Source organism: Macaca fascicularis, chromosome 3, assembly GCF_037993035.2.
Source record: "Macaca fascicularis isolate 582-1 chromosome 3, T2T-MFA8v1.1".
Lineage (NCBI taxonomy): Eukaryota > Metazoa > Chordata > Mammalia > Primates > Cercopithecidae > Macaca > Macaca fascicularis.
Window position 1 is genome coordinate 32806719 of NC_088377.1, and position 25058 is coordinate 32831776.

Here is a 25058-nt window from a genome sequence, read left to right on the forward strand (position 1 = left end):
GAGGGCCACTGGGATCTTCCGTCTCACCCTTTCCATGCAGAAGGAAGTACCTCTTGCCTCTGAGATAATCCAGACCGGGCAATGGAGTGGCCCAGACAAGGTGTTTCCCACCCTATTCTGTGCAGCCATGCTAGGTTTCTCTGCTCCACAGGGTTTGTGCTACTCCTTTGCTATATTCCAGAGCTCCCCCTTCATTATGTTATTTGTCATATAGTTGTTTATTCATTATTTTGTGAAAGAAATGAGAATTAGGACCTCCTTGTTTGATATCTTGCAGGTATTATTTCCTTTGTCTTCTTTTTAAACAAAACCCAATTGGTTTTTTTTTACCTCTTCTTGAGTTATAAACTACGTATAGTACATTAAATTTTAGAAATTGTAGCATACAATATTTATATGTCTATATACCTGTGTAATCACCACACTGATCAAGATATAGAACATTTATGAGCCCAGCAAGTTTCCTTGTGTTCCTTCCCTGTCAACACTTTCTGCAAAAGGAACAAGTATTCTCCACTCTAGCATAGTAGATTAGTTTTGCCTGTGTTTAAGTCCATTTTGTGTTTCTATAACAGAAGGCCTAAAATGAGATGATTTATAAAGAACTTCTTTTATAAATAATTTATAAATAAACTTATTTTACCTTATCAGATAAAAGATAATTTATAAAGACACTTCTTTTACCTTATCAGTTGTTCTTAGGAACAAATGAAACTTTTATTTCCAATAAATTCTATTTGGTTTTTAAAAGCAGTATTTTCTTCCTATTGCTTCAATTTCTATGTTTGTACCTTAAAACAACCTTATTCTACAGTCTTCTCAGATTGTTCTATTATACAAAATTCTAGAAGTTCTACTCTCCGTCTTTTTAAATCTCCTCTTGTGTTTTGAGCTATTTTGCAGGAGGATTTCCATGTGACCTGAATCATGCACTCTAATTCCAGCATAGTTTCGCAAAGCCTTCTGCAAGAGAGTCAACAGTATCCCCCACCTGAGACCAATTTTTATGTTAATTCTTCAGCTTGGAGTGTCAGCATCAGCAGTAAAGTGTAAATATGGCTTCTTAATTTGTAAGTCCTAGAACCAGGGGTTTTGATTTCTCAGAAAAGACCACTCTTGTTGTGTTTCATTTTTATTTTCACTCAGGTCCCAGATAGAAAAATCTCCCTGTTGCCCTGTACTAGCGATGTCTTCCTCTTTTCTCCCCTTAGTATATAATTTTTCTCAATGGGATAGCTCTTCAACAATTTTGGCTTGTGTATTGATCTTAGATCCAAAGGCCAGTCAAATCCTAGACTTCATATCCAGCCCCTGAAAAAGTCTTAAAACAGAGCTCTTTAGTTACAAGGACTGAGACCCCCAAAAACTGCATGGTGAGTTTATGCACCTAGCACTCTGGGGATTAGTTGCCACTTCATTTTTGGCACATAACGTTTTCCTTTCTTCTTTTGAATTCATCTGTGCATTTAAAACTTACTACATTTTTGTTTGCAGGAAGATAATCTTTTTTTTTTCAACTTAACAGAAATTTATTCTGTCATGGTACTGGAGGCTGGAAGTCTGAAATCAAGATGTCAACAGAATTGTTTCCTTCTGAGAGCTGTGAGGGAAGGATGTATTTCAGGCCTTTCTCTTTGGTTGGAGATGGCCCTTCTTTCTGTGTCTTCACATCGTCTTCCCTATGCATGCCTGTGTCCAAAGGTCCCCCTTTATGAAGGCGGCAGTCATACAGGCTTAGGGTGCACCCTGATGAAAACATCCTAACTAATTGCATCTGCAATTACCTTATCTTCAAATAAAGTCACACACTGAGGTACAAGGGGGTCGACTTTAACCTAGGAAATTTGGGAGGCACAAATCCTTAACAAGGTATGTGGAGGCAATAGGGGGCCTTGGAAAGACTAAGGATAATCTTGTGTGTGTGTGTGTTCATTTATTTACTTAGTTTTTCCTTAGGCATTCCGCTGGGAGTATCCCATTTAATTTAACTGTTGTATATGGAAATTTAAGAGTTAAACCTATTAATTCCTTTTTTGCACATTGGAATACAAACTAATGTAACTTTGAGGAAGGACTCTATCAGAGACACAGAACAAGAACCTTGAAAACTCTTTTGAAAAATATTTCATAGAAAATAGAAAAGTGTTCAAAATGTGTTTTGCTCCAATACTGCCTTCACATGCAAAGTGGTACAAAAGTTGGATTCTTTATTTTCATGCATCTATATATATATTAATTTATGCACATTGACTAGAAAATTTACACGTTATTGGTTCAGTGCTCCTGATTATTTAACTATTTTCAAGTATACAATACAATGTGTGGGCCGGGCGTGGTGACTCATGCCTATAATTCCAATACTTTGGGAGGCTGAAGCAAGTTGAAAACCTGAGGTCAGGAGCTCGAAAACAGCCTGGCCAACATGGCAAAACCCTGTCTCCACTAAAAATACAAAAACTAGCTGAGCATGGTGGCACATGCCTGAAGTTCCAGCTACTTGGGAGGCTGAGGCATGAGGATCTCTTGAACCTGAGAGCCAGAGGTTTCAGTGTATATATACATACATATACACACACACACAATGTGTTGTCTATGATTTTCTAGAATATGCCTTTTGTAAAATAAAATAAAAATAGTACAGGAAATATGACTTTCAAAAAGGAATAGAAACTGGTATCATTTTTTTTCATGATTTGATTTACAATATTTCAAAACATTTACATGATTGCATTCTCCTGGAAATGTGTGATTAGGGAGGGTGTGAAATCAAAAAAATAAAAGAGGAGAGAACAATTTTTTTCTTGGAAGGTTGACTTTCTGTCTTGCTTCCAGGCAGATAAAATGATATATGACCCAAATGAGATCTCAGAGTCACCCCTGGGTTTTTTATTCTTTGCTACTTAAATCTTTGCAAGTATGTTCTAACAACTTACTATGCTGTTTAAATTGACATGTCTTAGCCCATACTGCATTCTGCATGGTACGAATTTTTTTCAAAATTATTAAATAGTATATTTCATGAAATGCTCTGATGGTCACAAGAGAAATGTGATATGAGTCTTGATTCCTTTTTCTAGAACTAGATTCCTTTTTCTAGGTAGTTCATTTCACTGACCCAAAGGCAAACTTTGACCTAGTTCTCTTGCTCTATGTGTCTGACAAGTGATTAAATGAATTTAATTGTATGGAGCTTGTATGAAGTCAGGAACACAAGGAAGCTAACTGGCCTGTAAAGCCCACCTCATCAACATTATACTCAAACTCAAAATATGCTCAGCTATGACTTCCTGCACCATGTATGGTGCACTAAGGGAGTCTGTGTGAATTAGATCATTTTCAGCAGTCCAGGGAGAGCAGGAAGGCTCAAAATTCCATCTATTCTAAACAAATGTTCTTTACACTAATAAGACACTTAGACAACTACAAGCCACATGACAGCACAGGTGAGAGAAATATCTAGATGATGAGGCATTGCAAAAGTTACTAGCTTGGACTGCCTTAGAAGAATCATTTAACCAACATCAGCATGATCCTACATGTGTTTTCAGTTGTGTTTCAAACTCTTTTCTGATGTATTTTCAAGACCAGGTGGTATTTCATAAAAGTTCACTTTAAATTAGATGCAAAAATTAGGGACATTTATAAAAAGGAATTTATCATTACTACCTAATGCTTTTATAATAAAATTTGCCTAAAACATACATTCTACAAATATTATTTTCTCAGTGCTACTCTAAGTTTAATCAGCAATATGACCACTCTTCCCTCATAGAGAAAGTAATTTAATTTATGAAGTAAGCAAAGAGATTAGAACGAACTAAAATTTCCAATTATCTCAAATCTAATGATGATCATCTTACTCAATGTTTCTTCAAGGTTTACATAGCACACTCCACAAGACCTAAATAAGCCTATGCATCTATTTACAGGAGCGGGCACATATACACAGAAAACAAGTGCTAAAGGGAAAAGAAAAGTTATATTTCTAGAAGATCTCCTACTCTACACACTTATACACACACATGCAAATGATTCCTCTCTGTCCAAAAATAAACCTGGGAGTCATAAGTGATGGAAGATCTAATGAAGAGTAGTGAGAAAAAAGAGCAAACAGTTAAGAAGAAAACTGTCAGGAAATTTCAGAATTATTTCATTCCACCAAGAATTAGTATGTCTCATCAAAAAGCTAATCTACCATGATGAAGTAGGTTTATTCCTGGGATGCAAGGTTGGTTTGACATACGCAAGGCAAGAAATATAATTCATTACAACAAAAGAACTAAAAATAAATTCTGCCTGATCATCTCAATAGATGAATAAAAGACTTTCCATAAAATTCAACATCTCTTCATGTTAAAAACTCTCAACAAACTATGCATTGAAGGACCATATCTCAAAATAATAAGGTTCATCTATGACAAGCCCACAGTCAATATCCCATGGAATAGGCAAGCTGGAAGCATTTCCTTTGAGAACCAGAACAGGATAAGGATGCCCACTCTCACCACTCCTCTTCAACATAGCACTGGAAGTCCTAGCGAGAGGAATCAGAAAAGAGAAGAAATAAAAGGCATTCAAATAGAAAGAGAAAAAGTCAAACTCTCTTAGCAGATAACATGATTCTATACCTAGAAAACCCTACAGTCTCTGCCCAGAGGCTCCTAGATCTCATAAACAACTTTAGCAAAGTTTCAGGATACAAAATCAATGTACAAAAATCAGTAGCATTTCTATATAACAATAATGCTCAAGCTGAGAACCAAATCAAGAACACAATTCCATTCATGATAGCCACAAAAAGAATAAAATACCTAGGAACACAGCTAATTAGACAGGTGCGAAAAATCTCTACAGTGAGAATTACAAAGCACTGCTGAAAGAAATCAGAGAAGACACAAACAAATGGAAAAACATTCCATGCTCATGGATAGGAAGAATTTCTATTGTTAAAATGGACGTACTACCCAAAGCAATTTACAGATTCAATGCTATTTTTATCAAACTACCAACAACAATTTTTACAGAATTACACAAAACTATTCTAAAATGTATATGGAATCAAAAAGAACCCAAATAGCCAAAGCTAAGTAAAAATCCTAAGTAAAAATAACAAAACCAGAGGCATCACACTACCCAACTTCAAACTGTATTACAAGGCTATAGTAACCAAAACAGCATGGTACTGGTACAAAAACAGGCATATAGACCAATGGAACAGAGAAGAGAACCAAGAGAAAAAGCCACACACCTACAACCATCTGATCTTTGAAAAAGCTGGCAATAACAAGCAATGGGGAAATCATTCCCTATTCAATAAATGGTACTGGGATAACTGGCTAACCATATGCAGAAGATTGAAACTAGACCACTTCCTTTCACCATATGCAAACATCAACTCAAGATAGATTAAATAATTAAATGCAAAACCTAAAACTATAAAAACCCTACTAGAAAATCCTATGAAATACCAATCTGGACACTGGACTTTGCAAAGATTTCATGACAAAGACTCCAAAAGCAATGGTAACAAAAACAGAAATTGACAAGTGTGACCTAATTAAACTAAAGAGCTCCTGCATAGCAAAAGAAACTATCAACAGAGTAAACAGACAACCAAAGAATGGGAGCAAATATTTGCAAACTATTTGAGAAAGGTCTAATATTCAGAATCTATAAGGAACTTAAGCAAATCTACAAGCAAAGAAACGAAATAACTCCACTGAAAAATGGACAAAGGGCATGAATAGACACTTCTTAAAAGAAGATATACACAAAGCCAACAAGCATATGAAAAAAAATCCTCAATATAACTAATCAATAGAAAAAATGCAATTCAAAACCACAATGAGATACCATCTCACACCAGTCAGAACGGCTATTATTAAATGGCCAAAAATTAACAGATTTTGGAAGGTTGCAGAGAAAAGGGAAGACTTATAAATGCTGGTAGTAATGTAAATTAGTTCAGCCACTGTAGAAAGCAGTTTGGAGATTTCTCAAAGAACTTAAAACAGAACTACCATTCAATCCAGCAATCCTATTATTTGGAATACACTCAAAGGAATATAAATTGTTCTACCACAAAGACACATGCGCATGAATGTTCATTGCAATGCTATTCACAATAGCAAAGACATGGAATCAACCTATATGCCCATTAATGGTGGACTGGTTAAAGAAAATGTAGTATATATACTCTGTGGAATACTAGGTAGTTATAAAAAAGAACAAAATATTGTCCTTTGAAGCAACATAAATGGAGCTGAAGGCCATTAGCCTGAGCAAATTAATCCAGAAACAGAAAACTAAATACTGAATGTGTAAGTGGGAGCTAAAACTTGAGTATACATTGACACAAATAAGAGAACAACAGAAAACAGGGCCTAGTTGAGAGTGGAAGATGGGAAGTGAGTGAGGATTTAAAAAAAACTACCAATCAGGTACTATGCTTATTACCTAAGTAACAAAATAATCTGTATACTAAATCTCTGCAACACACAATTAGCCCATGTAACAAACCTCCACATGTACCTCTTAAATCTAAAACAAAAGCAGAAAAAAAGAAAGAATTAGTGCCTCCTAATTCCCCATAAAGAAATGCATATTTGAAACTGTAGGTATGCAACTACATATATTTCTAAAAAAGATTCATACATTACATTTGCTTTTTATTTGCTTTTTATTTTAACTTAATTTTAATGTCATAATTTTTCAGTGATCATTTTTCAATGTCAAGAAATACTCTTCTGGAAATCCTAACTAGAGCAATCAGACAAGAGAAAGAAATAAAGGGTATCCAAATTAGAAAAGAAAAAGTCAAATTATCCTTGTTTGCATATGATATAATCTCATATTTGAAAAAACCTAAAGACTTGACCAAAAACTATTAGAACTAATAAATTCAGTGAAGTTGCTGGATACAGAATAAATATACAAAAATCAGTATCTTGTTCTATATGCCAACAGCAAACAATTTGAAAGCCAACAGCAAATAATTTGGGGAAAAAAAGAAATCCTACTTACAATAGCTACTAATAAAGTCAAATATCTAGAACCAATCAGTGAAAAATTTCTACAATAAAAACTGTTTAAAAATTGATACAAAAAATTGAAGAAGACACCAAAAATGAAAAGATGTTCCATGTTCATGGATTGGAAGAATCAGAATTGTTAAAATATCTATACTACCCAAAAGGATCTACAGACTCAATGCAATCACAATCAAAATATCAATGACATTCTTCATCAAAATAAAAAAAAATCTTAAAATTTATATGGAACCACAAAAGACCCAGAAGAGCCAAAGCTATCCTAAGCAAAAAGAACAAAACTAGAGAAATTGCATTAGCTGAGTTCAAATCATATTACAGAGCTATAGTAACCAAAACAGAAGGATATGGGCATAAAAACACACAGACCAATGGAACAGAATAGAGAACCCAGAAATAAACCCATACATCTACAGAGAACTCATTTTCAAAAAAGGTGCCAAGAATGTACATTGTGGAAGGACAGTCTCTTCAATAAATGGTGATGGGAAAATTGGTTATCCATAAGCAGAGGAATGAAACTAGATCCTTATCTCTAGCCATATACAAAAATCAAATTAAAATGGATAAAGACCTAACTCAAAGACCTCGATCTATGAAACTACTACAAGAAAACATTGCGAAAACTCTTTAAGACATTGGACCACAAAGAAAAGATAGATGCTTGAGAAGACTGTGCTAGGCTGTTCTTGCATTGCTATAAAGAAATGCCTGAGACTGACGAATTTATGAGAAAAGAGGTTTAATTGGCTTATGGTTCTGCAGCCTATTTGTTCAGGAAACATAACAGTATCTGCTTCTGGGGAGGCTTCCTGTCATAGAGGAAGGCACAGAGGGAGCAGGCAAAGATTTTTTGAGTAGTAGTCCACAAGCACAGTCAACCAAAGCAAAAATGCGCAAATGGGAGTTTAAAAGCTTCTGCACAGAAAAAAAAAAAAAATCAACAAAGTGAAGAGACAACCCATAGAATGAGTAAAAGTATTTGGAAACTATCCATCTGACAGAAGATTAATAACTAGAATATATAAGGAACTCAAACAACTCAATAGGAAAAAATAATAATTTAATAAAAATTGGCAAAAGATGTGAAGAGACAGGTCTCAAAAAAAGACATGCAAATGGAAAACAAGTATATGAAGAGGTGCTCAACATCACTGATCATCACAGAAATGCAAATCAAAATTGCAATGGGGTACCATCTCACCCCAGTTAAAATGGCTTTTATCTAAAAGACAGGCAATAACAAATGCTGGTGAGGACATGGAGAAAAGGGAACCCTCATACACTGTTGGTGAGAATGTAAATCAGTACAACCCTTGTACACCGTTAGTTGGAATGTAAATTAGTGCAACCGCAATGGAGAACAGTTTGGAGGATTTTTGAAAAACTAAAAATAGAACTAACGTATATTTCAACAATCCCACTGCTAGATATACACCAAAAAGAAAGGAAATCATTATATCAAAGATACATCTAGACTCTCATGTTAATTCAACACTGTTCACAATAGCCAAGATTTGGAAGCAACCTGAGTGTCTATCAACAGATGAATGGATAAAGAAAATACAGTACATATACACAGTAGAGTACTATTCAACTATAAAAGAGTAAAATCCTGTTATTTGCAACAGCATGGATGGAACTGGAAGTCATTATGTTAAGTGAAATCAGTCAGGCACAGAAAGACAAACTTTGCATCTTCTCATTTATTTGTGGGAGCTAGAAAATTAAATTTTCTCAAAATTGAACTAATGGAGATAGAGAGTATAAGAATGGTTACCAGAGACTAGCGAGGTCAGCGGGTAGAGAAGTGGGGATGGTTAATGAGTACAAAAACATAATAAGATACAACGACTGAGATCTAGTATTTGACAGCACAACAGGGTAACCACAGTCAACAATAAGTTGTTGTACATTTTAAAGTAACTAAAAGAGTATATTTGGAATCTTTGTAACACAAAAAGTATAAATGTTTGAGATGATTGTGCTAGCCTGTTCTTGCTTTGCTATAAAGACATGTCTGAGACTGAGTAATTTATATAAAAAAAGAGGTTTAACTGGCTCATGGTTCTGCAAGCATACATACAGGAAGCATAACGGCCTCTGCTTCCTGGAGGAAGGCACAGAGGGAGCAGACACATCACCTGGCAAAAGCGTGGCAAAAGCAGGAGCAAGACAGACTGAGTGGGTTGGGGCAGGTGCCACACACTTTTAAAGGACTAGATATTGTGTGAACTCGGAGCAAGACCTCACTTGTCACCAAGGGCATGGCCTAAGCCACTCATGGGGGATCCACCCCATGATCCCAATATCTCCCACCAGGCCCCACTTCTAACATTGGGAATTACATTTCAACATGAGATTTGGGCAGAGATAAATATCCAAACTATACTACTGATGGATACCTTATTTACCCTGGAGTGATTATTATGCACTATATGCCTGAATCAAAATATCTCATGTTCCCTATAAATATATGCATCTACTATGTACCCACAAAAGTTAAAAATAAAAAGTTTTCTGTAATTTCATTTGTAGTTGCTTATTTGTATTTTATTATATTGATGTTACACAATTTAATTAGTCCTCAATTGCTTCAATTTTATACTGTTAAAGTGGTGTAGTGGTCATTTGTCACTTTACTTACCCCCTAACTTTTTTTGTGTGTGTCTGCCCAGTTTCATTGTCAAGTCCCCATAAAACCTTAATTTCCCACAAAGGAAGCAGTTCTTTCTCACTGTTTTAAGTAGTAGGAAAGAAGAATTCTGGGTGATTGCTTGCTACTACAGAAGCCAGTGAAAAGATATCCTCTCTCTTTGTTACTGTACATCCTGGTGTTAGCATGTGACCTAAATTTGGCCAGTTGGAGACCCTCTTCTGGGACTTAGAACCTTGAGCTTTGAATCAAGTACTGGAGGGAAATGTTAGAGGTTGTTCATCACAACAGGGGTGGAGTTCTGAGGGCATCCTAACCACCTCTGCTGGCTACAAGCCTGTAACTGTGCTTCTTATGTCTTCCTCCTTGATAACTTGAGTCCCGCTGAATCTGTTTCCCATTCTTCTGGAGACTCCCAGGGAGCCTCTTAACAAATACATTTTTGTAAGAGTTAGTCAGTCTGGTTCCGTAGCATTAATCAGGAATTTCAATGTAATGAATGTCTATAATAAAAACTCTAAAGATCTCTTTTGCACTTATCCATTATTATTTCTTTAGTAAAAATCTTACAAATGCTAAGCCAAAGGTATGCAAAATTTTAGTTGAAAAGCACATGTGTCAAACTACCTTCTCAAAATACAGCAGAGAGGTTAAAAATGTGAGCAGACTTCTGACTGTACAACCTTTTGTAACTTATCTCTCAGCCTCAGTTTATTCATTTTACTATAGGATTAATCACAGCAACAATTTAACAGGGCCATTGTGAGGGAAAAAATAAGAGAGTATATGCAAAGTTTGGCACATAATAAACTATGAGTAGGTGTTAGATTTCATTTTTATTAGAAAGAACGTAGAAATTATATGCCCACTGGCAGTGTCTAAGTGTACTCATTCACTCTTCTGCTTTCCTTTGGCTCTCTCTTGTCCCCCTTCATCCATTCATACATGCCTGGCCTGTGATTTAAATTCTTGGCAGGGGTATTTTGCATAATTCTTGCTTCTGTCTAGGCTTTTCATTCTATACAGTCATAGATTATACAAAAGACAAACTAAATTTAGAAATTCACCAAAAACAGGATTATCAGATTTTTCCCCAAACTTCTAAGAAAAATACATTTGATATATTAGGAAAACACTGCCGTGGTTGTTATTTAACTTTTAGTTATCTTAAAAAAACAAAACAAAACAAACAAAAAAAACTTTGTCAAACTTCCTTACAATTTCTTTATAGTTTACTATTTTTGATTAACATATGATGAGATGTGATATTGCAAACTTTTCAGTGCTTAGGGTTTCTAAATAAAGATCTTAATCTAGCCCTCATTCTATAAAATGGTGCAAAATAAACTTAGACAAAGTGGGTAGAGGCCGGCAATAGTGGGTCACACCTATAATGTTAGAACTTTGGAAGGATGAGGTGGGTGAATCCCTTGAGTCCAGGAGTTTGAGACCAACCTGGGCAACATGGTGAAAACCTGCCTCTATTATATTTTTTAAAAATATTTTTAAAGAAAAAATTAACATAAACATTTAAAAAGAGGGTAGAAGTTAGACACTAAGAAATAATCTTTGATACAGCATAAAAAAAAAAAACAGAGCCCTGATTAAAGATATGAGAGAGGTAAGAGTTTCTTTATATGTTGTTAAAGAAGAAAAGCAAATGTAAATGTTAAAATTGAAAAGTGAATTCAGTTAGATGGAGAAAGTAGGATTAATAGTAGAAAAGCTTCGAGAATCTCATCTGCGTTGTGTAACAGAGACACCTGCTGGTCACTGTATATTTCACTGTTAGAACACTCAAAATACATTTGCTCATTCACTTTTTACCTGCTACTCCCACAGATAGTCTCTAATCTCTTGAAAATTCACAACATAAACATGATGCGAGATTCATACCAAAATGATAATAATTAAATCAATGGAGTGTATTTGTCACATTGAAACTGGGGAAAAACCTCAGGCAGCAAGACAACTTTGATAATGTCATTGTAATATATATTAAGTCAAATCTGCTTTGTATAATAAGCCACTAAAAGTTAGACTAAAGTCTATCAAACAACTCCTTAACCAGAAAAAAGAAAGCGTTTTGTTTGCTGAAAGTACAGAATAATATTATGGTAATCAAAAAGATGAGGCTGGGTGTGGTGGCTTATGTCTGTAATCCTAGCACTTTGGGAGGTCAAGGCAGGCAGATCACTTGAGCCCAGGAGTTTGAGATCAGCCTGCACAACACAGTGAAACCCCATCTCTACAAAAAATAGAAAAAAAAAAAAAAGAAAAAGAAAAACTTACCTGCGTCTGTTATCCTAGCTACCCGAGAGGCTGAGTTGGGAGAATTACTTAAGCCCAGGAGGCAGAGGCTGCAGTGAGCCCAGATCGTGCCACTGCACTCCAGCCTGGGTGACAGAGCCAGCTCCTGGCTCAAACAAAAAAAAAAAGACAAGAAAAGAAAAAAACAGATTAAAAAGTATAAAACAAATATATCTAAGATGCCAGATTAGGAATCTGTTTTAGAAAAGAAATGCAAATGATATTATCTAGAAATATTAAAAGTTTATCTTATAATAAATCACTAATAAATGTGGGTTTGTTTTCTCTTAATGTTATAAAATTATCAAGATTGATGGGGTGTGTCCATAGCAACCAGAGTAGTACTTAAGAGGGGTCAAACATGAAGACTAATTGGGTGATTATGGAGGATAAGTTGGGTCTCCTATCTCTAAGAGAATCTTGACTCAATGAGAATACAGCCCTTTTCCTTAAATAATTCAAGTTAGTTAAGATATTATGGATAATATACTTTTGGCAAGCAAAATATAATTTGTGTTTTATTTAGCACCCTCAAATTTCATATTTTGAAAGCAAAGATTTTAAAAATATTCCAGAGACCAGCAATCACAATCAGAATCTAAAATGGCATGTAGTATAAATCAACTTAGTAAGGTAAATATTGTACATGGCTATATTCACAATGGGGGCAAATGTAAAAAGTGCTTACCATAATCAGTTAGCTCAGTAATTAACAGGTAGTTATTAACACTCTGTGCTCAATACTGTGCTTAGAATTATAAGAGATACAAAACTGTAAGATAATCTATTTTCAAGGCACCCACATTCTAATTGTATAGACCACTTTATTTCACATAAATAATAACATATGAGAAAAGTCAGCACTTAGTTATGAACTACATAACATGAAGACCCAAAGTCATCTAAAAGTTTCTACATGACAGTTGGGATAACTAGAAACTAGTTAGGGAAATGTTCATGGTGGAAATGAGTACTGAATGGGCATGTGAATCCCAGGCTGGATTTGAGTACATGGAAATCTCAGTGAAAGTTATTTCAGGAAAAGGGAAGAACACAAGCAATAGGAAAGAATCTAAGCCTGATGGCAATTGGTTTCTGGGAAGAGAATATACCTCACTAAAAGCAGACATTGGACTGAGGGAATAGCAAAAAATATTTCCCTAAAAAGAACGGGATCCGTGTAGGGAAATTCTTGAAAGCCTGGCAGAAGAGTTTAGATTTGATGCATCAGGACATTAAAAGATGAGTTTTTATAAATTCAAAGAGAGAGATTTGATAAATCCACTATTTAAAAAAGATTAGTTTGGCAGCAGCCTTTAGCATAAGTGGTCTAATATGGATTGGCTCCAGTTGGGTAACTTTGCTAATAATATTTGGATTCAAACTTTAGTTACAAGGAAAATGGTTCATATATAACTTTATACATTCAATATGATAATTAAATTATATACTTGGTGTCTATGCCAACAATAAATGAGAAAGAAAGCTAAGCAATACATTTAATTTCTATGGATAACCAACAAAGTAAATGAGACCCCATACTTACCTATCTTCTACCTCTTTTACTCCACTCCCTGATCAAAGGAAAAATATTGCTCAAGGCAAATGAATGGTTATTGTTCTCTTTTTATTAGCCAATCCTGGAAGAATTTGTCCTGAATTACATAAGATTCTAAAGTAGACACTAATAATGATAATAGTTATAATAATAACATATTCTACTATTAATGAGTGCCTATTAGTTGCTAAGCATAAAAAAATTTTCTCTTATGTCATTCTTGCAACAGCCCTGCGAAGAAGGGATTGCGATCTCAATTTTTGTAACTGGGTTGCCTGAGGCTCACAAGACCTGGAGGATGTTCTCTCAGACTGTGTACTGGCATGTGAAGCCAGGTCTGTCTGGTTCCAAAGATTCTGCTTTTTGCATGATCCCACCTGGCCTCTCTGGTGAGGACACCTGTCCCTGTTTCATTCTTAAGAAACTAAATGTCAGCATTGAAGGCCACTTCAAACTACATCCAAGTTATTGCGTGCCAAAATGTTAGTGGACTACTGTGGTGAAAATCATAAGTATTGATAGAAAGATCTCGCTAAAAATTCAAATGGCAGAGTTTCCATTAATAATTTTAAAATTCATTCTCAGTATCCTAGAGTCATTATGAAGCCTGAGATTGAATAATAGTTAACAACATAATAATCCTCCTGATAGGTTTTTATTTTATTTTTGTTTGTTTTAATTACTTCGTTTAAGGGATATAATTCAAGCTACTCCACATTCTGGCCTACTTTTTAAATGCTCTTGACATAAATAATTGACATAGAGATTTTACTAGCCTGCCTCTCTCATTTTGGCATGGCTTTTCACTACTATTGATTAGTATATCCTTATCTGGAAAACAAATCATCTCTGGTTTATAGTTTTTAAATAAGAGAGAAAGAAAGTTAAGGGCTGTTCACTATTTAGCTGTAAAGTTCTTTCCAATTCGGCAGTAATATACAGTAGAAAGAAAATGGGTCTGGGTCAATTGACTTTAATGGCAGAAGTTAAGGTGTTCAGTCACTTTCACTTACCCTAACTCACAAGTAAAAATTGTCTTTTCTGAGGTCAATGGTTAATTCAAAATATGACATTTTTGGCTCAGAGTTTTAAGGTTACAACATAAGAAATCTGGAGAACTTCTAGAATTATATATTACATACGCAAAGCTCCCTCTCACTAGGGAAAAAAAAAAAGAGCTTCCATGAAACATTGTTTTTATTGCATGCTGGGCTACTGAGAATTTCAGGCAAACCTCTAAGGAACTAAAAAATAAACTAAGTTTGCTAAAACTCAAGAAGAAAAACCAAAAGAACCCCCAAGAGTTGGCAAATGCCAAGATCATCACTCCAAATCCTGGGCCAGTAATGAAACAGGGAAGATAAACTCAAAACTCACAGATGTAGCCAGGGGCCTAGGACAGGCTTAATGTAAAGCCAGGTTGGTCACCCAGAATCAAGTTGAATTATCTTAAAAATTATTTTCTAAAACTGACATAAATAATAAGGGGAAGAAAAATAGTTAACACACACATGAAGAGATAAAAAGTGAAGATCTTTGCCTTGATAAACAGCATAAACTATTATAAAAATATAATAATTAAAACAGTAGTAGATCAATTGACTAGTAAAACAAAATAGAGAGCTCAAAAACAAACTTGTGCATATTAAAAGTTAGTATATTATAGAGATAGCCATGCAAAACATTACAGAAATTATGGACTATTCAATAATAGGGTAGGCTCATAGTTATAAATATGGGGGAAAAATAGGATCCTTACAGCACACTACATGCAAAAATCAATTCCAGGTTGATTAAAGGCCCAAATATAAAAGTTAAAAAAAATAAAATAGAAGGATATATTAATGACTCAGGGAAGGAGATTTCAAATGATACAAAACGTACTAATCATAAAATTGACCACATTGTATAGTTAATAATTTATGTCATTTAAAGATACTATAAGTATATTGAAAAATAATCCATAGAGACATTTGCAACATATATAACTTGCAAAATATTAGTATTCAAAATATATAAAGAATTCCTAAAATTGGAAAGAAAAAAATTAGAAAAAATGAGAAAATTTACATGAACAAGCATTTATAGAAAATAAAAAATGGAGAGTAAACATATGAAAAATTATTTAATTTCATTAACAATTAGAAAAATGCACATAAATATCACAAACAGATGTCATTTTACTTTCATTTGACTAGAAAATATTGACCAGCATGATAAATGCTAAGTGTTGGCAAGCGTGTAGCTCAATTAAAAGTCTATGTGGCTATTGTGAACAGTGCCAATATAAAACATGGGGATGCAGGTATTCTTTTGATTATTAATTTCCTTTCTGCTAGACAAGTACTCAGTAGTGGGATTGCTGGAGCATACGATAGTTCTTTTTTTAGTTTTTTGGGAAACTTTCATACTGTTTTCCATAATGGCTATACTAATTAATATTTCCACCAACAGTGTATAAAAGTTCCACCTTCTCCTCATCTTCACCGGCACTTGTCATTTTTGTCTTTTTAATAACGGCCATTTTACCTGAGCTGAGATGATAATCTCATTGTGTTTTTTATTTGCATTTCACTGATGATTAGTGATGTTGAGTATTTTTTCATATACCTGTTGTTACTTATATGTCTTCTTTTAAGAAATGTCTATTCAGATCCTTTGCCCACTTTTTGATGGGATTATTTGTTTTCTTGTGGTTGAGTTGTTTGAGTTACTTGCATATTCTGGATATTAGTACATTGTTCAATAAATAATTTGCAAATATTTTCCCCATTGTACAGGATGAATGGAATACTATTCAGCCATAAAAAATAAAATTCTATTTGCAGCAACATCAATGGAACTGGAGGTCATTATGTTAAGTGAAATAAACCAGGCACAGAAAGACACATATCACTGTTTGCACTCATCTGTGGGAGCTAAAACAGTTGATCTTATGGAGGTAGAGAGTAGAATGATGGTTACTAGAGGCTGGGAAGGGAATGGGGATGAAGAGAGGTTGGTTAATGCGTATAAAATACAGTTAGAAGGAATAAATTCTAGTGCTTAATAGCACAGTTGATTCACTACAATTAATAGTAATCTACTGTGTATTTCAAAATAGCTAGAGGGGAAGATTTGAAATGTTCTCAACATAAAGAAATGATAAATGGTTGAGATGATGGAAAGCCTAGAAACCCTGGTTTGATCATTAAACATTGCATGCATCAAAATATCACAGGTACCCCATAAACATTTATAATGATTATGTATCAATAAAAAGTCTATATGGCATTGATGGAAGTATAAATTTCATAAAAAGAACTCTGGAAAACAACTGGCACTATTTTGTAAAGTTGGACATCAGTTCTCCTATTTCTAAGCCATAGAGAAATGCTTGCACAATTACATCAGGAGAAATATAGAAGAATATCCACAGTAGCATTCTTCATAATCGCAAAACACCAGAAGTAATTGAAATGTCCATAAACAAGAGAATGGATAAATACATTTTAGACTTTTCACAAAATGGATTATAATCGACTGATGAAAATTAAAGACGTATAGCTACAAAAAACAACTTGCAATGTAAATATTGAGAGGAAAAGTCACAGAAATTTATAAAGAGTAGATACCTTGCCACTTTGTCAATACAACTAATTTGGAATTACGTCACCCAGAAGTGCCTTCTCAGCGTGATTTCGAATTAATATTACTACAAAAGAAATTTGTCTAATATTTAAAAGGTAAAACTTTCAAGTCTCAGATGGTCGGTAACATTCACGTGCAGTTGCAGCTCACACACGTTGTCACTGATCTTGGCAGAGGACGGCAGCCAGCCCTGCAGCTTCCCCAAATCCCTCCAGATCTCCTCCTTCACCTTCTCTGATTCTGGCCAGGTGTGGCTCAGCCCTGTGGTGAAGAGAATCATCTTCTCTGTCAAGTCACCTACATCATCAAGATTGGAGGTCATGAGAGACAGGTGTGTCTCCAGTTTCTCCTTGGTCTCTCCCGCTTGACTCCAGCTTTACCTCCAGACTCAGGGACAGCTGGCTTTGAGCTGAGAGAGGCAAAAACAAACAAACAAAAAGACTACATACACCGCCGAATCAGTTCCATAACTGCCTAAATTCTAGTCCCTTGGTCTATATCACTCATATGCTTTCTGCTTTTCTTTTTTTTTTTTTAATTTATTTATTATTATTATACTTTAAGTTGTAGGGTACATGTGCATAACGTGCAGGTTTGTTACATATGTATACTTGTGCCATGTTGGTGTGATGCACCCATCAACTCGTCATTTACATCAGGTATAACTCCCAATGCAATCCCTCCCCCCTCCCCCCTCCCCATGATAGGCCCCGGTGTGTGATGTTCCCCTTCCTCAGTCCAAGTGATCTCATTGTTCAGTTCCCACCTATGAGTGAGAACATGCGGTGTTTGGTTTTCTGTTCTTGTGATAGTTTGCTAAGAATGATGGTTTCCAGCTGCATCCATGTCCCTACAAAGGACACAAACTCATCCTTTTTTATGGCTGCATAGTATTCCATGGTGTATATGTGCCACATTTTCTTAATCCAGTCTGTCACTGATGGACATTTGGGTTGATTCCAAGTCTTTGCTATTGTGAATAGTGCTGCAATAACCATACGTGTGCATGTGTCTTTATAGCAGCATAATTTATAATCCTTTGGGTATATACCCAGTAATGGGATGGCTGGGTCATATGGTACATCTAGTTCCAGATCCTTGAGGAATCGCCATACTGTTTTCCATAATGGTTGAACTAGTTTACAATCCCACCAACAGTGTAAAAGCGTTCCTATTTCTCCACATCCTCTCCAGCACCTGTTGTTTCCTGACTTTTTAATGATCGCCATTCTAACTGGTGTGAGATGGTATCTCATTGTGGTTTTGATTTGCATTTCTCTGATGGCCAGTGATGATGAGCATTTTTTCATGTGTCTGTTGGCTGTATGAATGTCTTCTTTTGAGAAATGTCTGTTCATATCCTTTGCCCACTTTTTGATGGGATTGTTTGTTTTTTTCTTGTAAATTTGTTTGAGTTCTTTGTAGGTTCTGGATATTAGCCCTTTGTCAGATGTGTAGATTGCAAAAATTTTCTCCCATTCTGTAGGTTGCCTGTTCACTCTGATGGTAGTTTCTTTTGCTGTGCAGAAGCTCTTTAGTTTAATGAGATCCCATTTGTCAATTTTGGCTTTTGCTGCTGTTGCTTTTGGTGTTTTAGACATGAAGTCTTTGCCCATGCCTATGTCCTGAATGGTACTACCTAGGTTTTCCTCTAGGATTTTTACGGTATTAGGTCTAACATTTAAGTCTCTAATCCATCTTGAATTAATTTTCGTATAAGGAGTAAGGAAAGGATCCAGTTTCAGCTTTCTACTTATGGCTAGCCAATTTTCCCAGCACCATTTATTAAATAGGGAATCCTTTCCCCATTTCTTGTTTCTCTCAGGTTTGTCAAAGATCAGATGGCTGTAGATGTGTGGTATTATTTCTGAGGACTCTGTTCTGTTCCATTGGTCTATATCTCTGTTTTGGTACCAGTACCATGCTGTTTTGGTTACTGTAGCCTTGTAGTATAGTTTGAAGTCAGGTAGCATGATGCCTCCAGCTTTGTTCTTTTGACTTAGGATTGTCTTGGAGATGCGGGCTCTTTTTTGGTTCCATATGAACTTTAAAGCAGTTTTTTCCAATTCTGTGAAGAAACTCATTGGTAGCTTGATGGGGATGGCATTGAATCTATAAATTACCTTGGGCAGTATGGCCATTTTCACGATATTGATTCTTCCTATCCATGAGCATGGTATGTTCTTCCATTTGTTTGTGTCCTCTTTGATTTCACTGAGCAGTGGTTTGTAGTTCTCCTTGAAGAGGTCCTTTACATCCCTTGTAAGTTGGATTCCTAGGTATTTTATTCTCTTTGAAGCAATTGTGAATGGAAGTTCATTCCTGATTTGGCTCTCTGTTTGTCTGTTACTGGTGTATAAGAATGCTTGTGATTTTTGCACATTAATTTTGTATCCTGAGACTTTGCTGAAGTTGCTTATCAGCTTAAGGAGATTTTGGGCACACTCTAACATCGCAATTAAAAGAACTAGAGAAGCAAGAGCAAACACATTCGAAAGCTAGCAGAAGGCAAGAAATAACCAAGATCAGAGCAGAACTGAAGGAGATAGAGACACAAAAAAACCCTCCAAAAAATCAATGAATCCAGGAGTTGGTTTTTTGAAAAGATCAACAAAATTGACAGACCACTAGCAAGACTAATAAAGAAGAAAAGAGAGAAGAATCAAATCGACGCAATTAAAAATGATAAAGGGGATATCACCACCGACCCCACAGAAATACAAACTACCATCAGAGAATACTATAAACACCTCTACGCAAATAAACTGGAAAATCTAGAAGAAATGGATAATTTCCTGGACACTTACACTCTTCCAAGACTAAACCAGGAAGAAGTTGAATCCCTGAATAGACCAATAGCAGGCTCTGAAATTGAGGCAATAATTAATAGCCTACCGACCAAAAAAAGTCCAGGACCAGATGGATTCACAGCTGAATTCTACCAGAGGTACAAGGAGGAGTTGGTACCATTCCTTCTGAAACTATTCCAATCAATAGAAAAAGAGGGAATCCTCCCTAACTCATTTTATGAGGCCAACATCATCCTGATACCAAAGCCTGGCAGAGACACAACAAAAAAAGAGAATTTTAGGCCGGGCGCAGTGGCTCACGCCTGTAATCCCAGCACTTTGGGAGGCCGAGGCGGGCGGATCACAAGGTCAGGAGATTGAGACCACGGTGAAACCCCGTCTCTACTAAAAATACAAAAAATTAGCCGGGCGCGGTTGTGGGCGCCTGTAGTCCCAGCTACTCGGGAGGCTGAGGCAGGAGAATGGCGTGAACCCGGGAGGCGGAGCTTGCAGTGAGCCGAGATCGCGCCACTGCACTCCAGCCTGGGCGACAGAGCGAGACTCCGTCTCAAAAAAAAAAAAAAAAAAAAAAAAAAGAGAGAATTTTAGACCAATATCCCTGATGAACATCGATGCAAAAATCCTCAATAAAATACTGGCAAACTGGATTCAGCAACACATCAAAAAGCTTATCCACCATGATCAAGTGGGCTTCATCCCTGGGATGCAAGGCTGGTTCAACATTCGCAAATCAATAAACATAATCCAGCATATAAACAGAACCAAAGACAAGAACCACATGATTATCTCAATAGATGCAGAAAAGGCTTTTGACAAAATTCAACAGCCCTTCATGCTAAAAACGCTCAATAAATTCGGTATTGATGGAACGTACCTCAAAATAATAAGAGCTATTTATGACAAACCCACAGCCAATATCATACTGAATGGGCAAAAACTGGAAACATTCCCTTTGAAAACTGGCACAAGACAGGGATGCCCTCTCTCACCACTCCTATTCAACATAGTGTTGGAAGTTCTGGCTAGGGCAATTAGGCAAGAGAAAGAAATCAAGGGTATTCAGTTAGGAAAAGAAGAAGTCAAATTGTCCCTGTTTGCTTTCTGCTTTTCTAAGCAAACCCTAATTGTATGATGCCAGTGTGAGGCCTTTTAGATAGCTCAAAACTAAAAGTAAATAATGGATTGTTTAGGTATGCATCATATATGATGAAACTTTTTTAAACAAAGAAAATGGTAATAAAGAGGTAATAAAATTCACCTCTGAGAGGGAGGCAGGAATAGAAAAGGATAGAAAACAAACACATTGGTGGGCTCAGTGGTATTCAGAATGGTGTTGGCAGACTTCTCAATATGGGAGGAGGGATTCACTCGTGTTCATTTTATTGTTTCGCTTCACAACTTAAATATACATTATATATTATGTTTTATTCTTTTTCTTATTTATACATTTATAATTTTGCATGTATAAAACATAAGAAGGGCATGAAAACAAAATTGAGGTAAGAAATCAGTAATTCAACAGGAAAAGAAGGTAGTGCCCAGTGCCCAGAGCAGAAGGTGCACCCATTTTCTGAATCACCCCTAGAGAAAAATGATCTTCGAGGACAGCAGAGTATGAAAACGTGAGCAGGCCCAGAAGCAAGCCACAGAGTAATTAGAATAATTTAGGAGTGGAGTATGCTCTTATAGTACCCTGGGTACAAAACAGCTTCTCTGTCCTATGTGCTAATAAGTGATACACAGAAATAATGGTAGAAAAAGGAAGGATAGACCTAGAAGGATTTTATTGCATAACAAAAATACTAAGAAGCTGGAAATAAACCTAGTATCCAATAAGAGATATTGTTTAAACAAATTACAGTACATTAGTGTAATGGGAAATTATGTAGGTATTAGACTGAAACAGGATTATGTACAACTATATGGAAAGATATCCATGATATATTGTTAAGGGAAGTGAGCAAATTATAGAACAATATATACAATATTAACAAATTTCTGTTAATAAAAATGTATAGCTATTTTATATATGTCTATGCAGGGAAAAAAGTGAAGAAAACACCACATGGGGAAGTTGGATTGTTTGAAAGTTGTCTTCTAACTTTACATACTGCTGTGTTTAAATTTCTTACAATGAGCTATATAAAGAAAATGTTATTAGCTAGCCTAAAATTTAGGGGAAAAAATCACTTTACAAAAAGGAGAAACCTAGGCCATCGTATATTTCACCTAGTCCTCTGAGTTCGTCATCTTCATGAATAAAACAACTCATTGCTAACATTTGAAATTCTTAAAGTGGATGGCACTGAAATAAGCTTATGCCTATCCTTAGAATCTTGCAAAAGAATTCTTTTAGGAAAAGAGAAAACTAATTTTACTAAAAATATATTTAAAAGGTTAACATTAGCTGTAGACTGCATTACAAGTATTATTTTCTTTATTAAAATGTTGGCCCATTACCAATTAAATCTCTCTCTTTACAAGAAAAAAAAAAGATGGAAGTATTTCCCTTTAATACAGAGTAAAGGTGTATACACATAAAAACATAAAATGATACACAAAAGCCCCCTTTCCACCAATGTAAATCTTTTCTTTAAAGCAGTTATCATGCTTAAAATCATATCATTATTTTAGCAACCAGTTGCTAAAGGTCTGGGCTCCTCTGATTGGGCTATAAGCTCCCTGAGCTCCGGAATCCTATCGTTCTGGTTCCTTACTGTATTCACAGTGCCTAGGAAATGGTAGTTGTACCACAACTATTTGTGGAGGAAAGGAAGGCAGGAAAAGGAAGAGGGAGAAAGGAAGGAGGGAGGAATGAAATCACATTTTCAAAGAAAGAAAGGAATATCCAAGGCCATATCTGCTAAAGAGATGTTATCAGTATCATGTTATCAATGTTTACATGTAAGACTCATGTAATCAATGTCACAGAACTGGCCCTGGAACTGCTTTCTAATAGCTCAACCAGAATTCTTTCTGCTCTACCAGGCAACAGATCCTATTCTGTTTCAAGTTAGTGGGTTTCCTCCCAATTTGAACCAAAAGAATATTGATGTATATAGTATACTTAATTTGCTCTAAATTTAGCCAAGCACTTCAACACCTACTACCAAAATGTCAGATACGTTACTGTAAAAACATTTGAATCAGATCATTTGATTAGGACAAAAAGACTGTGAACATCTTGACATAATTTCTCTTCTTTCCTTTGTCTCCAACATGTATAGAGCTGAGTCTAGAAAACTCTTTTCTTTTGTGATGTTATTGAATTTCATCATATCAGGCAAAAATGTAAAGCCATAGGATTGTGTTCAGAAAAACTAAGTAAATTCTTTAAAAATATCATTTTTATTAAAGCTTTCTTTGTTGAAAAGAGAAAACCATCTGAAAACTGATACATTTCCATATTCTATAATCCATTGCAATTCCTTACTAGTCCAGCTTTGAAAATAATTTTAGCCATTGGGATAGTATTATTTATATATTCTAAAGTCATATCCAAAATCTAAAGGTCTTGCTGAGGCTAAATATGGTTTTGGTGGACTGAAGAAAAATGAAGATTCAAAGAGAATTAGACTACTGAAGTCTCATATTTAAGACATAATTAAGTCTAGGAAACCAAAGCTGAGTTTAGGCTTATTCTCCAAATTCTAGAGTTGCTAGAAAGAAAACTTAAAGGGTATCATTTGCATTGGAAATAGTGCATAATTTATACTTCAGAGACCAAAAAGAAAGAAAAGAAAATCATACAAGAACACGCATCTGCGTTACCATAAACTTGTTTTTTTAGGGATGGATTTACTCCTTAATTGAACAGATATTATGTGTCAGAGAGTTTTTCAGGGAGTTAGTATTTTATATATAAGTCACAATGTAAATCACACCCAGAAGGCAACTGATAGATAACATATTAAATAGTTCCATCTTTATTTAAAACTGAAAAGAGTATATTATAGTGCTTAAGAATTGCTATGGACTTAATTGTGTCCCCCAGAATTTATATGTTGAGGCCCAAACCCTCGATGTGAAATGTCACTGTATCTGGAGATAAAGACTCTAGGAGGTAATTAAGGTTAAATGAGGTCATAAGAATGAGGTACTAATACCACAAGACTGTGACCTTATAAAAAGTGTAAGATCTCTCTCTGTCTCTCTAACATAAACACACACAGAGACACACACACAAACACACACTTTGCTCTCTCTCCCTCTCTCCCTCTATATCAAGTAATGAATGACAAGGAAAGCAGCCATTTGAGAGCCAGGAAGAGAATCCTCAAAAAATAAATAAATAAATAAATAAACACAGACACACAGGTTTGGCCAGCACCTTGATCTCTGACCCACCAGTCAAGAAAACTGTGAGAAAGTAAGTTTCAGGTTTTGAAGCCAACAGTCCATTGTATTTCGTTATGGAGGCCCAAGCTGACTAAGACAAGAACATAGTTGCTTTTTTAATAAGACAGATCTAGTTTTAAATTCTTTCCTAGCTAACTCTCTAAATCTCAGTTTTCTGTTTGTAGAAAGTTATGAACCCACCTCCAAACTCTGTTTTCAGAAAGAAAGCTATGGAATTAAATAAATGGTAACTATTTTTCTTTTATGTTTTATTCACCATTTACATAAACTGTTTAGCAAATCATAGGACTTTATAACTTATAGAAAACTCAAATAATCCATGTTTACATGCTAATTAATTATTAATAATCACCTGTCCAGAAAGAAGTGATTTGTCTTTTATGAGTCTAATCATTTGTCTTGATCTTCAACTTCAAGGTAGTGTGACCTTTGAATGACTAGCAGCATATCAGAAGGCACAAATGGCCATTAAGCAAGAGAAAAGATTGTAAAATTATTCTATTAAGTTGTTGAATACACTCTTTATGCAGCTTTTAGTGAAAATATTTTAAAGATATAGTCTTATTGTTTGTATCAATTTACATGGTGCTAGTCGTTTGAGTAAACATTGCCCTCAGTTATGGTATTTGATACAATATAAGCAATCAGTGTAAGCTCTCAGAATGAACGGATAAATCCAGCCATTT

General features: G+C 35.3%; 1 long non-coding RNA gene across 2 annotated transcripts in view; it reads right to left on the reverse strand.

Moving 5' to 3' along the window:
- The window catches only part of LOC135970031 (uncharacterized), a 218737-nt gene that overhangs the window by 185756 nt on the left and 7923 nt on the right, over positions 1-25058 (reverse strand). For both annotated transcript variants that reach the window (XR_012433170.1, XR_010585438.2), the window contains exon 2: positions 11998-12121. This is a non-coding gene — a long non-coding RNA (uncharacterized lncRNA). The remainder of the gene's footprint in view (positions 1-11997; positions 12122-25058) is intronic.